The following is a 16,265-nucleotide window of genomic DNA, read 5'->3' as shown; positions in this document are numbered from 1 at the left end:
CGACGAGTTATTGCTCGATGAGTACGAGAGACTGGCATGCGGATTCGCATCGACATTCGTTCCCGGTATTGGCGACGATGATACGCTATCCGTGTGGAGCAGCATTGTATCGAATCGCTGCTAGAATGTTCGTTTGATAAACACTGAAAGGGAAAATTTAGACAAAAAATTTTAATTAATATTTTTTAATTTAAGGTAAGTACAATTCAAAAATTTTTTTCACATATTTTACGTCTTTTTTAATTTAATGAAATAAATTCAAATATTTTTAAAATTTTTTTTCAAATTTTAATAGGAAATTTTATTTTAATTTAAAAATTAATATTAAATTAATTAATTAATTAAATACATTTAATTTCGTTTAATTAATATTTTATAATTAATTTACTATTTTATTTTATTTAAAAAAATATTAGTTTTTTTATTTAAAATATTAATTAATTAATATTTATAAATTAAATTTTAAAAATTACTTAAAAAATATTAATTAATAAAATTTTTAATTAAATTTATTTAATTTTTTATTAATTTATTTATTTAATATTTTTTATTTAAAATTATTAAAAATTACTTTAAAAATTAATTATTTTTTTATTAAATTTATTCATTTATTTATTTATTTTATTAAAAAATTTATATTAAAAAAAAATTTTTTATTTTTTTTAAATTATTTAAAATTTTTTTAATTTTTTTTAATTAAATTTGTATCCTAAAAATTTATAAAAAAAATTAAATTGGACAAAAAATGAAACAAATTTAAAATTGTATTAGCCTAAGCCGATTAATTCTTTTGTTTCATTTATAGATTAAATTAAATTTTTACAAAGCAAATTAGCAACATCCCAAAAAATTTTTCAAAAACAAATAATTGGATGCTTGTTTCTTGTCTCTCATAACCCCAAAGTTAATATTTGAATATTTGTTTTATTTTATATACCTAATCTGTATCTACAAGTCGACGAGATGATTGCATAAAATTAATTAACAAAAATATCATCGTAATAAAATAAAATTTAACTTTTATTCCCCTTTGTTTCTTTTTTTTTGTTTCTTCTCTCTTTCTGTACTTTATTAATCTAATTCAAACACACAAATTGCTTCTCTATTTCAGGCTAGAGACATTCACCCTTCCTCATCAAATTCACAGTCGTATCGTTGCTCACTTTGTGTGACACAAATTTTAAACTCAAACCATGTAAGTTTATCCCACGAGAGAGAAACAGAAATAATTTGTGACATCTTTTAATGAGGGTCCTTCTAACTTAAACTCTTAATGGCACCATATTCATTTATAACAATAAAATTTTATCATTGTTTTATTGTTGTAATTTTTTTTTGATTTAATTTGTCTATTTTTAGATTTTATGGAAAATTACGAAATTTCTCCAAAAATTGCTAATTGAGTGGAAAAGTTTCGACGAAAAAATAATCTCTTTTAACCGTGGAAGAAAAAGTTAATTAAATCATTCTTGGTACTCGGTTTCAAGCCAAATACAAGAAAAAAGGAGAAAAGCAGTGAGCGATACAAGCAAGAGTTTGACTAAGATTGAAATTTAATAAATGGTAAAAATATTAAAATAATTTCAGTAGACAGTTGCTGGAACAAGAAAATATTTTTCATATTTTTTTTTTTACAAAATTTCTTTATCTAAAAGTTTTTAACAACTACACAGAAAATAGAGGAAAAATACTTTATTCAAGTATAAAGAATAAAAATATTTCAGTTGATATTAAAGTCCAGGGAGATTTAATTCTCTCTCCCGTCGCTCTGTCTCTATAGAAACTATGCAGGAGTGGCAGGCGACTAAAACTGTGCAACAAAGCAAGACAATTTTCTGCTGGGACACAACAAAACAGCAGCAGCAGCAGTGGCAGGATCGTTCGAGATAACACAAAGTTTATTGTAGTTTCTTTTTTTTATTATTATATTATATTGCGCACACACACACTTTAAAAGAGTACAAACAGGCCATAAATATACGTTTCAAGTACCTACAAGGTATACTATTGAGAAGCCATAAACACACAAAAAGCTCCTTTCTTATGCTTATCACGTCTTTCATTTCAAACCATTTTATTTAAGTTCCGTTTAACATTTTCAAATATTTATGATTGAATATTATTATTTTTCTTCTATTTTTTATGATTTCATTATGTTCGTTTGAATAGTTGTTATTGATGCTTTTGCGCTTTGTTTAACGTTCACATTTTGTTTCAGCTTCTGTGTGTGAAAGAAAAGAAAACTGCGAAGAATTACTTTTCGAAGAGATCAAAAGCAAAACTTGACGTTTCTTCAGGTAAGTCAATTTGAAATTATTTTAATTAAATTTCAAAAAAAAATATTTCAGAATTCATAGAAAGTTTCAAGAAAATGAGAACATTCATAATCAAAACAATTTAGTGAAAAAAAAAATTAATTATGAAAGTTTGATCTGGATGTCTATTCAAATTTTAGTTGGAAAAAGCATCAACTTCTCACTTATGAACATCGCTTGATAGAAATGCTGATTTTGAGAGATCGTCAATTGTCTAACTGTTGTATTTTCGTTCATGATGTCCTTAATGATAAAATTAATTCTATTCATGTCAATGATGCATTTGAAAATCGCTTATTGCTCTACGACCTCAGGAGACAAGATCTTTTACTTTAAAAGAGATCCATAAATGTTCAATTTTGAACCGCTGCTTTAGTATTTTTAATTCAACCTGTGATATTGATTACTTCAATAAGCCAAACACATCACCCCATCTCATCATTTCATGGAAAAAAATATGGCATGAGTTTTTTGATAGTTTTGTGTTAGTTATGCCAAAAGTAGTCGAAAAAACCTAAATTCAAAATTTTAAAATGAGCTTTTGATATATTTTTAATGGATTTGGGGGTTTTCATGTACCTCTTTCCATACCAAGCCAAGCTAAAAGTGCTTAAAAATACTGAAGCATATTCCATAATTAAGAATTAGGTTTTTTCGATTACTTTAGACCTAACTTTAGACTAACACAAAAAACTATCAAAAAATCTCATGCCATATTTTTTTTCATGAAATAATGAATCGAGTGATGTGCAAAGATAAGCTTTAAAATTAAACTCAAGTTGCTTTTTGATCAAATTTTCTAATTGAAATACCGTAATGTAGATAATTCTTATGGAAAAAAATCCGTTACAAATTCAAAAAAAAAAATGGTAATTAATTAATAGAACATCAATTTTGAAGTTAATAGAACAATATTTTTCCATTAAATTTTGGATTTTTTTTAGCAATTATTTAGACAAATTTTAATTTAATTTTCATAAAATCAATAAATTAATTAATAAAAATTCACTAAAATAATTTATTCTCAAAAATTTTGTTAAAAATATTGAAAAATTTTCAAAATTCGTTTAAAGTTCAAAAATTTTACGTAAAAATGTTAATGGAGCGAATTTTAAAACCTATTTTCTTTAATTCGAACGGATTATTTTTTTTCCATAAGAATTATCTACATTACGGTTTTCAATCAACTTTTTTTGTATACTAATATATAAGTTTTTTTTAAACCTCTAATTCACTCGAGTTCACTAAATTTAACCTTTGATCAGAAATTTGAGATCATACATCTCGCAAGAAAAAAATCTTTCGAGACAAACAATTTTTTGCACTTCACAGATACAGTTAAAGAGCAAAATAAACAAAAAAAAATCATACAAATAAATCCAAAAAGCGACAGACAACTGTTAATACATCGTCGTCATCATCGTCGAGGATTTTCATAAAAATATTTCTGCCTTGTCTTGTTTATACTCCGACTTATATTTGATGGCACAGAGCAACGACACAAAATAACAACAACAACAACAACGCAACACAATATGTTGCCTTTGAAATGAATTTAGATAGAAATAATTGGCACTATATGGCACATCATTTTATAATAAGCCTTGTTAGGCATTTGTACCATGCAATAATCATGATAGAATGTTGTGTTTGTTTATCCTAATGTCGAATTTTGAATTCTATTGAACTTTCCTATTATGTGCCTTTTGCCTATCGCTATCCCTTCGCTGACTTGAATACCAAAGACGAAAGTTGCAGTGTTATTCAATTCGAATTTCCCTTGTGCTTTCTTTTTATTTTTTGTCGATAAGATGAATTTGGAGAAAATAGTTGAAAGACCCCGCATCGGAGTTCATGAAAAGAATTTATGGGCAATGGAGGTGTATTATGAATTTTAAACAATATCAACCTTTGTTGTTATGGATATCAATGGAGGAGATACACACCAGTCAGCCGAGCAAGACATTATGAACATAAATCCATAACGGAGAAAATGTAACAGATGAAAAAGAAAGGTTCAAATCTTCCCTAATTGTCCAACCTTTATCTTCTCGTTCTTTTGTGCTGGTCCGTGTGTTTTTCTCAGTGTTTTATTATTTTCCTTTTGCGTGTACTTTTCCTCGTACACGTAAGTGTCTCGTTACACCGAACGCAACGTATCAATTTGTATGCAAACTACAAGGGATTAGAGATAGTCCTTGAAAAATGTCAAAATGAACAATGAAGAGGTACACACACACAGCTTTTTTGTTACTCTTTGAGACATGCTGTGCAAAATTTTTGGTTTTTTGTGTCACATTTTACGTTAATCACATTACGTGTTATTTTCCTTTTGCTTATTTACACTTTTCCGTTCTACTTGAATAAAAATTGAGAATATTTCACCCCTTTTCAAATGGTCACCGGGCATTTATTATGCTTTAAATAAAATAAATTCGAGACCTTTTGAGCCGAAAGTTTAAACGTTCTCCGGTCCTTCGTCATCATTTGTTATGATGATTCATAAATCGTTTGTCCTTTTAAATGGAATGTTTTGTATGTAAATCTTCTTTTTTTTTGTTCTGGAAGTTTCTCGTCTTACAAGCCACACGTTTAGGTACAATACTTGAGATAAGCAGTAAATCTTGTTAAGGCCCGCAATTTGTTACGAGTTGAAAAATATTTCTTGATCGTTGAAAATGGAGAAAAAAAATCATGATGACTCCACGAAAATGGCAACTCTTGATAGAAAAAAAAATAAAACGAACTTGACAATGGAAATTAATTAGAAAGATCACGTCGTTTGCACTTTTTTCGTTGCAAAAGTGGATGAATAAAGGATAATAAATTAATATCAAAAAGAAAGGAGTAAATGAGACTTTTCATCAGAGCAATTACTGAACAATAGTTTCGTTAGTTGGAACATGACTTTGAGTGGAGTTTATTATTGAAGTACTGTTTTTCAATTAAATTAGGCTTTAGTTTGTACTTTTGCAGTACAATTTTTATTTTCATTGCAATAAATTATATTGCACTAAAAGTTTACTTGGGCTATTCTAAAGGCTATCACACAAAAATTCTCTAATTAAAATACAATTAAATAAATTATCAGATTTAATTTTGAGGCAATAAATGAAAAATACCTAAAAATCATTAAAAAAATAATAAATTAAATTTAAATTTTTTAAATAAATAAATTTGTTGAAAAATTTAATTAAATAAATATTTTATTAAATTTTATTTTATTTATTTTTTTTTATAATTTTTAAAAATTTTTAAAAATTAATTTTATATTTTTTTATTATTTTTTTTTTTTTTTTTTTTTTTTTAATTTAATAATTAAATTTATTGTTTTAAAATTATTTTATTGCTTTTATTTTTTTATTATTTTTTTTAATTTTTTTAATTTAATTTAAAAAATTATTAATTTATTTTTTATTTTAATTTTATTTTATTTTTTTTTAATTTAATTATTTAATTTTTATTTAAAAAAAAAAAATATTATTTTTTATTAATTTTTAATTATTTTTTTTTTTTTTCAAGGTTTTCAATCATTCAAAAGAAACATTTCTTGATTGTCAAAATAACAAAATTTTTGATTGATTAAAGACAAGAAAATTTTATGTCAAAAACAAATCAATTTTAATCGAAAGCTCTTGACTTTGAACCAATTGCGTCTCAAATTAAAACAACCTGTTGCCTTATTCACAAAAAATAATCCGCCACAAACTTGTAAATGAACAAATGCCAAAAGAGCAACTTTTCGAATAAACACACTAATTAACCGAAACAATGACACAACAACAGTTCAATTAAAATCTCAATTCGACCCAAAAAAAAAAATAAAATGAATGTGAAACTTTAAAAAGCCAATTCCAAAAATGAAACTTATTGTTATAAAAATAAATTCATTCGATATTCATTCAAAAAAGGATCAAACAAAAAAAAAGTTTAAAATCTAATTATCGCCTATATAATATTTTCCATTGTTTGCTCCCCATATCAGAATCACTCAAACAAAAAAATAAAATAAATGAGCATTCTTTGTGACTCATCAGTAGAAGCGTTCGACAGACAAAAATTAATTAAAATTAAAAGCATTATTATTATTTTGATGGAGACTTACCCAAGTATGATCAATGATTTTATTTAATTTGTAGCATTTAATATTTTTGTTGTTGTTCGTATTTCTCGGAGTAGTTGTTGGTTCCTTCTCACATGGATGCTGAATGGTTATCTTAACATTGCAGACCTCCATTTGCTAAGCTTATTGTTTCACGGCTCATCTTTCGAAAAAAAAACTCTGCTACTGTTGCGTACAATTTTGGACACGGGTGACAATGGGAATGTGATTCGAAATTACTTTTTGGGAAAATGTGTGTGTTTGGTGATATGGCAAAAATTTCAAGATGATATGGCGCAGAATAAAGTACTTTTCCAGCCTTTGTTTCTAAATTCTTTTCACTTGTTTTTCCTCTTTTAATGATTTTTTTTCTTTCACAAAAATTTTCGCGTATATGTCACATTTAAAGAGATATTTTACTTTTTTTTTTATCTTTGTTTCATTCAAATTTGTTATATAATTCTTTCATTTTTCCACACTTTTCGTCTTTTATTATTCTTCTCCACAATTTGCACATTTACGTCATATCTGTGAGTAAGTTGTCTGTTGATGGATGCTGTTGTTGTTTTAGATCTACATGCAGCACTGTGAAAAAAAAGAGAATACAAAAGAAAATCAGTCATTTAAAAGATTTTTTATAGCAGAAAAAAAACTTAAATGAAAGGAAAAATATGTCAAATGCAGCTCTAGACACTACATTTTTTATTCATAAGTGATCTGAGAGAAAGAGTGAGACACATTCAATCTTTAATCACACCATACAGCTGCACAAAAAAGAAAAAAAAAACTAAAAAAAATAAAACAAATCTGCATCGTTCGGTAGACAGAACTTTTTTTTTGTCGGAGAAAATGAGGGATGATGGATATCCGTCCTATATGTCCATCATATTTATCATAAATCACCGAGACAAAGGATTAGATGAAAAAAATAAAGGAATTTTAAAGATTTGTTGCTCAAAATGTGATGGCAAAAAAATAAATGGGGCAACGTCTCTGAGCACAGTGTAACACTTTTTTCGTCTAAATTTATTGTTTTATTGCGCTCACACACTTTGTGAACATAAACTTTTCATTTCATTATTTTTTCTCATCTACAGGCATAATTTTCCCACTACCTGTGTATGAAGCGGCAATAATACAAAAGATGAATTGTGAAGAATTGACGTTACGCATGAAAAAATTGCGTGCGAGGTATTCAGTATTTATGTTCAGGTAAGTAAGTACTTATATTTTAAATATTTTAAATATTTTTAACTTTTTTTTAGAAGTAGTTTTACGATCTTATAAAATTTCGGATGTAAGCGGAATAATTATCAAAGCAAAAAAAGTATTTCAATAAACGAATCCTGCCTTTCTGGAGAAAATTTTGAAGAAGAAGTAGGCTATGAATAAGTTATCAAATAAAACGTCAATTATAAATATCAATAGCAACTACAGGTTATGGGCTCCACGGAAAATAAACTACCAGTTTTGACGCGGCAGAATTTTTCGATCTGGAGGAAAAGGCTTGAAACATATTTGGATTTATTGGATTTCTTAATAGTTGTCCAAAATGACGTCACACCAAATTTAACAGCAGAACAGTTAGCAGCTTGGCATCGCATTGAATAATTGATAGCAACTACAAATTTTCATGTTATATTTGCACTTATGACCCTCTCAGCCAAATTTTATGCTATACATCTTCTACAAAAATATTTAAAGTGAAGCGAAACTAATGTTTAGAATTGAACTGTAACTATTTGGCTAAAGAATTTCTTGACCATGCGAAAAATCGATATCTTAACCATATTATGGAGTGTCAGATTTTCTTCGTCTCGTCATAACAAATATATGAAGTATTCGTTAAAATGGATATAAAAGTAACGTAGACTATTGTCAGATACGGAATCAGATGAAGCTTAGTACCTATTCTTTATAAAATGCAGTCCAAATTTCCTTTTTACAATCTTGAAAATGAAATTTCATGACAGCTTAATTTTTCAACAAAAACAAATTGAGAACTCATCTCTAAAACATCAAAAAATTGTTCAAGTCTCGCATTTCGTTCAATTTTCGAGAAACGACTAATTGTTACAGTTTAAAAGCATTCTATAACAGCGGCAAGTGATGAAGAAAAATCATTCAACTTTTGTACAAATGAAACGAAAGAAAAAAAATATTTATTGCACACCATATAATTCACATAACGCTCGGGTTTTTAAACTGTTAAAACAAGAGAAAAAGAGGGGCAAAAAAATACACAATAATGAAAACAGTCAGACGCTCAAAAATGTAGGTGAATGTTACATAATTGTTGTAATCTTGGCGCTCTATCTGTGATGTCTGTTTGTTGTTATTGTACGGCAGCAGCAGCAAGAGCGCATATTGTCGCAAGCAATTCACTTTTTAATTTTTTAAAGTAACATGCAGTCAGTGTATGTTTATGTTGGCGTCTTTCTACTTGTATACGCGTGGGTATGGAACGCATTGAATGCACGTATTTTGCTTTTTTGATTTCATGCTTCAAATAATATTATGATGGCAATGAATATTTCATCGCATCATCATCATCATCATCTCTCGTACAAATATTTTTTTACTACTGAGAAAAAATGTGTGAGTCTTCTATCTCTTTTGTTATAAATATTTTTTTAGAGTTAGGAGTTTTTTTTTTGAAACGATGTTATGATAGATAGATGATGTGTGTAGGAGGCATTTTATTATATATACTTTATCGTGTATTTATTTGTGTGAATTCATCATCGTCATCATCTCGCCTTCTCGCAACAACTCGATATTTCGTCACAGTCACAATCCCAAAAAATTCACACAATTCACGAGACTGCACTCTCAATTCAATTCGATATATCACGAAATCTAATAAATAATATTATTTGCGTTGTCCCGTGTTGCGTCGTCGTACGTTCTTTTAATCTTATTTCTAATCCATTAAGCTTGTCGTTCATCATAAAATTCCCAAACATGGAGAAAGAGAGAAATTTTCGATATTTACATAAAAAAACATGAATTTTGTCAAATTCGCTGCACCCTTCGACATCATCATCATTCGACATTGTTGCAAAACTCATGTAGGCATTAGTGGATTAGGATGAGTTTATAGATGATGATGTGTTGTTTTTATCAATTTTTATGACAAACACGCGAAACGGCGCAAAAGAGTTAAGTGCCAATCAAGGTGCATGCAGTTTTGCCCTTTAGTGGAATAGTTTCAATCTGTTTTGAACACATTATTTCTGCGATATTATCATTAGAGCGCTAATCTGCTTTGTTTATGGCAGAACGCTTACGTAATTATACCGACAGAAATATTTAAAAGACAAACATTATTAAATATTCATTAGCATACTTGAAGCGGAAGGTGTGTCAAAAGTAAGTGAAGACATTTTCATTATAGCGATTTAATAAAATATTTCTGTGAAATGAGTTCATCCGATTTTATTTAGTTATTAAGAAGTGACAGACTGTGCAAAAAGAGAAATAAACAGAAGCTCAATTTGAGTAAATTTTTTGTGAATGAATTGAAATAATTTTTTTCGCTCAGATTTTTTTTTTAATTTGAGAAATTAACCAAAAATTCAATTAAAATTTTGCATTTATGATTTTTTTTATTCATTTAGGCCGCTCCAAATTTTTTTTCGAAATTTTTGTCCAAAGAACTTTTTTTCAAAATGGTATTTACATTGAGATTTGATAGTTTAAAATTGATCTCAAAGTATTTTTAAGTTAAAAATTTAAACAAAAAAAAATTATAAAAATAACTGTCAAAAATTTTTAAAAATAATTTTTTTTAAAAAAATTTTTATATTAATTAATTTTTAGTTAAAATTCGTTTTTCAATACAAAAATTCTTAAAAATTGAAAATATTTTTATAAAATTTTGAAAATTCTTTGAAAAATATGGAAAAATGCCAAAAAATGGTCAATTTTGATGAAATTTTTAACTTTTTTTTTTATTTTGCCCCATTGGATTTTTTACTTTTAAAATAGGGCATGGGACAAAAAGTTCAAAAAAAATTTGGAGCGGCCTTATTGATTTTTTAAAAATGAAAATATATCAATTTCGGCGGTCAAAAGAATAAATTTTTGGAATCAATTATTACCGATTGTTGTAAGGAATCTCAATGGGATTAAAACAAAAATGTACATTTTGATGTGAACATTGTAAAATTTTATCCATTATTTCATTAAAATTGAATTATCATTTTTAAAATGGATTTTACATTAATGTATTTTGTTTTGTTATTTATTAAATTTTATTCATTCGAGTAATTTTTATTGAGAAATTCCTGAAAAAAATAAAATTAATTAAATGAACTTTTGCAAAAATATTTATCGAGAATTCCATTTTTAGATTTTATGATAAAAAAAATAAAATTTCTGATTTTTTTTTTAAACAAAATAATTTCGAAAATTAAAGCTTCAGGTTCAAGACTAACTTGAGACTGAGATTTTAATAAATTAAGTTCGTTTCAAAAAAAAAAATTGAAAAGAAATTCTAATGAATCAAAATTCTTTCAAAATCGTTCTTTGAATTTCAAGGCGTGTCAAACACTCATTTTTAACTTCTTTTGTTCGAGATAATTCAAATTGACTCTCTTCTCTCACAGATTACAAAAAAAATCAATTGGCAAATTATTATGATAAAATACATAATCATCGTCATTATTTGAACAGTTGTTCCATTCTTTCTCAACTTCATCTGGCAGGCATTACATTATTACAGTCCGTCACTGTTAATCGAAAAAAAGATCTTTCTCTCAAAAAGCGGCAACGAAATTCGATTAATTTTTATTTACCTAACAGTGCCGAGAACATTTATCATCATGCCAGCCACACACACTTCGCCATCTACCGAAGAGTTGGATATCGAATGCCAAAGAAAAATAAATCATAACTAAATTAATGAGATGTATTATTTTTCTAATCTGGTTTCTATTAAATAACTTTTTCGCTCGCTTTGCAACACTTTGCTTTCTTGTGTTTCTCTTTTCCTCTGTACAAGTTGCTTCATATCACATTTTGAACGCAATAATATTATTATTAAATGTTTGTACAACTTGAATTTCTCTACTTCTTCTTTGCCTGTAAATTCTTGCCGTTCTAACTGCACATTGCAACTCGACAACTCGTATTTCAACATTCTTTCGGAAAACATTTCAAATTTAATCCAAAGTTTTTACAATTAACGGTGATGCACTTTGAGTAATGACTTTCGACTGTGATTCACTTTTGAAGGTTGAACTATTCATTTATTGCGCTATTTTATGATTTTTTTTCCTGAAGTTTGTTCGTTGCTATGCCAAGTAATGGAAAAAAAAGTACGACGACTGCTTCAAAAAGTAGAAAAATGGCAATCCGTTTATATAAAATGAAAAATAAAATAATAACGATGATGATCCTGTGAGAGCTTGCAGCGTAATGTCGACCCATATGTTTTATCATTTTAACTTTGTTACGTAAAAAGGATTAAATTAAATTCTGAAAATAATTCTGCGTGGTTTTCCAGTTGTTAGACAATTGTTTTTAACATTTAATGCCATTATTTTAACCAACTACGACTGATAGGTAGTTGCTCAAAGGATAATCAGTCTTTGAGGAAATTTGAACTTTGTTACAAAACCGTAAATTGAAACAAAAAAACTGCATTTTTTACATTTTTTTCTGTGGGAATTTTTCGAAGCATTTATAATCTAATAGAAAGCAGAAAAAGAACACCGGATAAAAATTTGCAGGTTCATTTAGTAGCATTTCAACTGAATAAGTGCCTAAAATGCCTGAAACATGAAATTCAACGAAAAAAAAAAATATAATAAAACATGAGAGACAAAAATTGTGCAGATTGTCACTGTTTTGTAAAATATAAAATAATATTTTATATTTATGTGAAAAATCCTTTTGTTACACATATTTCTATACTTTATTTCCTGTCTCTGAACGTGCCATACATCTACATGTTGTAAAAGCTGGCTTATGTTCACTGAGTAAATATTTTACATTTTGGCCAATTTTAATATCCGCATAACAATGCGATAATTCTTGCATATGCAAGTTGTGTCGCTCATTCTCAAGCTAAGTGTAATGTGATAATATTTTTGATATGAAAAAATTTTTAAAGTGCTTTTGGAACTCGAAAAAAAAGCAAAATGATAAATCATTTCAATTGTGGTGACATCGTATACGAGAAAAACAGAGATTTTCAACAAATTTTTCCTCATTTCGTCACAACAAAATTTATCACCCACAATTTCTGGTCAAGTTTTAACCGTTTTTTTTCTGTCGACGTTTGCTTCTAATGCTTGTGACTAAATTTCAAAAGTGATTTAAATAAATGTCGCTGTGTTGACGCGTCGCATATGCACGAATTTGTTGGTGCAGGAAAAATTGTAAAAAAATATATTTTGGATGAATGGAGAGAAGGGAACAATAAACGAGACGACGAATTTCAATTTGCTTGATTGGAGTTGGAGTAGTTTTTGGGTTGAATTGATTTTTTTTAGTATCAGGCGTTTCCATCAAATAGTTTTTTTTAGTTTAGAAAAGCTAAAACATGTAAGATTTTAAAAACTTTTAATTAACTGAAATTTTTAATTTGAGCAATATTTTAATTTTATTAAAACTTAATTTTTTAATTTAAATTTAAAAAAATTAAATTTTAAATTTATTTAAATTTTAATTTAATTTCGAGGTTGCATTGTGAATTTAATTTTAATTTAATTTTCAATTTCAATTTTAATTTCAACATTTTCGAACTATTTTAATTTCAATTTTAATTTAATTTTAATTTGATTTTCGAACCCCTCACTTCACATTTTCGAACTCCTCATTTCACATTTTCGAACCCCTCATTTCACATTTTCGAACTCCTCATTTCACATTTTTGTACTCCTCATGACCCTTTCACAATTCCATACACCTCACAACCCAAGAGACTGCCCACAGACCTTCAGGGTCCTTAAATAACTAAGAATTACAAAAAAAATTTTGGGGCACAGGTGACACACACACACACACACACAATTTAAGTCGAAATAATTTTTTCTTCGAAATGCGGTAAAAAATTAAATTTTAAATTTATTTAAATTTTAATTTAAATTTAATTTTAATTTAATTATTATTTAATTTAATTTGATAAATTTATTAAAAAACCGAATGAATTGAAAAAAATAATTTTTCAAATTAGAGCTAACTTTTCATAAACAAATTTTTATTTATTAAAATTTTTGAGAATGGAATAAATGTCTCAAGTTCCAAAAATCGATTTAAATAAATTTCGTCGAAAAAGAAATGCTCGAAAATTTTCCATCCTTCAAAAACCTATGAAAAGACCGGATAATTTTTTTTTTGTCAAACGAACACATTTAATACTCGGAAATTGGGAAACCTTGATTTTATTTTGAAATTTCATACCTATAGCAAAAATTTATGGCTTAGCAAAATCTTTTTTTCTAGGATTTTTGCACGTGTTTGTTACCCAATAATAGAAGGTATAGTTTTACGTGCGACGGTTCAAATCAATGCTATCATTTACGAATTCCAATGTTTATAAATTCCTCTTTACAGAGAAAAATAAAAAGCAGTTTTTTCCATGTTATGAAAACTATGCAGAATTCCCTCACATATATTGGAAACATTTTTGGGATGAAATAATTGAACGCAGCCATATACGTTTGACAGTGGTAGTTACACATTTTGATTTCAAATTGAATGGTTGTCGTATATTTCGTGTGTTTGCGAAACCTAAATGAAATGATGCGTGCGTGTGTGTGCTCGGAAAATTAAAACCAAGTTTCCTGTGGCATTGTACCGGATATTGATGGTAGTAGGCGTCCGATGTAAATATTGATCGAAATATATGTGCGATTTTTTTATGGTTTTGCAAACATAATAACTAACCAATATGAAATTTTTTCGTGCATTTATATTACTTTCGATGGCGTTATTTTGCAATTAAATAGTGTGTGTGTGTGGTATTTGTTTGTTTGTTTGTGAGGGTCGACACTCGGTAAAGTCTACGTGAATGCAACATTAATTAATTTTCTCGTTGATTTAAATAAAGATATATACGATGCAATATTAGCGAAGGTATGCGGTAAATCTTCTCGAGTATTTAATTTGTAATGAAAAATTTGTTGCAATTTCCTCGTGTTTCTTTCTTTCCTTTATATCACTTTATTTTCGCTTATCTCTCTCGCAATTGTTGCTGTTGCTTCTTTTTTTTTCAGTGTAACAGCGCATTTACCACAATTGCCTTTTAAAATTTAAATGACTGAAAATTATAACATTAAATTCCAAATGGTATCAAGCCACGAGTAAAATAAGATTTAAAAGTGTCTTATTTGTTGCGTCGTTGTTGTTGTTGTTTTTCGTTGTGGGTTTCGTTGTGTTTTTTAGCAATTTATTTGTATGCAAAAAGGAGAGGAGATAGACAAATAACTTTGTCATACATCAAGAATTCTATGAAAGGCACTTCCCAAAGTCTGTTAAGTAATTACGAGATATAATCGCACGCATTAAAAGTTATAATCGCCCTCCATTCATTTATATTTCATATTATAATCCGAGCAGTTACATGCTCTTTTAGTAGAATACTGTGAGCAATTAGTGTTTCGCAAAATAAACATCATGATGATGATATATAAATATTTAATAACTAACGAGAGATTTTAGGTTATTTTAACCAAGTATGAAGTTGAAATGCTTCATAGTTCAAAATAACCTTCATTTGAGATTTGCTTCTCAGTTAGATAGATTTTAGAGTATTGAATCGTTCCTTTTAGGTCTTGAAACCCTTGTGAAATTTGAAATTTTACCTTTCTGGATCTCAAAAGCTAATAGAAGGTAGTTTAGATACTTTGTCTTAAAAGAAAAAAAAAGTATCTTAAGTGATCGAACTATCGAAGATAGATTCCATATTTACATTGTAACCTCAAAATGGATTTCTAATCCAAAGGTCGCGGGTTCGAATCCCGCAAGGGATGCCAAATGTAACCCCAATGACTATGAAAACTCAATCAATTAATTAAACAATCGCTTTATTCTTCCAAAATTATCCAGAATATCGCCAGCACGTCTATCTTCTTTTCTCTCTGCCACAAAAGTGACATCTCTCCCTCGTAACCGACGACAGGTAATAGCGACAATACCTGTCGCCGGTCACAACATCATAAATTGATAGATCTTTTGGTAAATGTTAGGTCTGCTAAAAGAATATCAAGAATATTCCAACTATAAGTTCTTTATAGAGCTTCTTAAACTTATTTTATACCTTAGATATTCTATTGTTGAGCTTTTCTTTAAAACTAATGAATCAATAAAGTCTGATTTAAAGTTTGACTCATTTTTAACAATTTCAATTTCCATTGGTTACTTCTCACATTTCATTTCTCGCAGAAAGACACTTGCGAAACAGTTATTTTTCGCAATTTGTACAGCACGTAGCACGTGGTAGAACCACACAAAAAAGCGACAAACAAAAAAACATCCAAGTGCTTGCCATCAAGTACCAAAGAGTGACTACACTAATGTAATTATTATGAGAGATTTAATTTTTTTTATTGTGTGTTGCTCACTACACGTTTTATTATATTAAAAACGTATGTACGTCACGTTCATTCAGAACATTCATTAAAAAATTGTGTTAGAAAACGTTCCTTTTGTTCATTATTACTTGCTTTTACTGCCATTTAGTTATCTCTCCACTCCAAACACGAACGTGTTTCTATATGGCACTAATGCATGTTTTGTGTGTTGTTATTATTTTATACTACGTCTGATTTGTTAAATAAAGAACAAAATATTCGTCAAAAGAGAGACGGAGATGACATCACACTGTAATAAATATTTCA

General features: G+C 27.8%; 1 long non-coding RNA gene across 1 annotated transcript in view; it reads right to left on the bottom strand.

Moving 5' to 3' along the window:
* Positions 1-21: 21 nt before the first annotated feature.
* LOC134828540 (uncharacterized) overlaps positions 22-16,265 on the bottom strand; it is a 31,157-nt gene continuing 14,913 nt past the window's right edge. The window contains exons 2-3 of the long non-coding RNA XR_010161905.1: positions 6,421-7,002; positions 22-143 (exon numbers count right to left, since the gene is read on the bottom strand). This is a non-coding gene — a long non-coding RNA (uncharacterized LOC134828540). The remainder of the gene's footprint in view (positions 144-6,420; positions 7,003-16,265) is intronic.

This window comes from Culicoides brevitarsis, chromosome 1 (assembly GCF_036172545.1).
Source record: "Culicoides brevitarsis isolate CSIRO-B50_1 chromosome 1, AGI_CSIRO_Cbre_v1, whole genome shotgun sequence".
Classification (NCBI taxonomy): domain Eukaryota; kingdom Metazoa; phylum Arthropoda; class Insecta; order Diptera; family Ceratopogonidae; genus Culicoides; species Culicoides brevitarsis.
The sequence above is the reverse complement of the archived record's forward strand: the minus strand, read 5'-3'. Positions and strand labels throughout refer to the sequence as shown.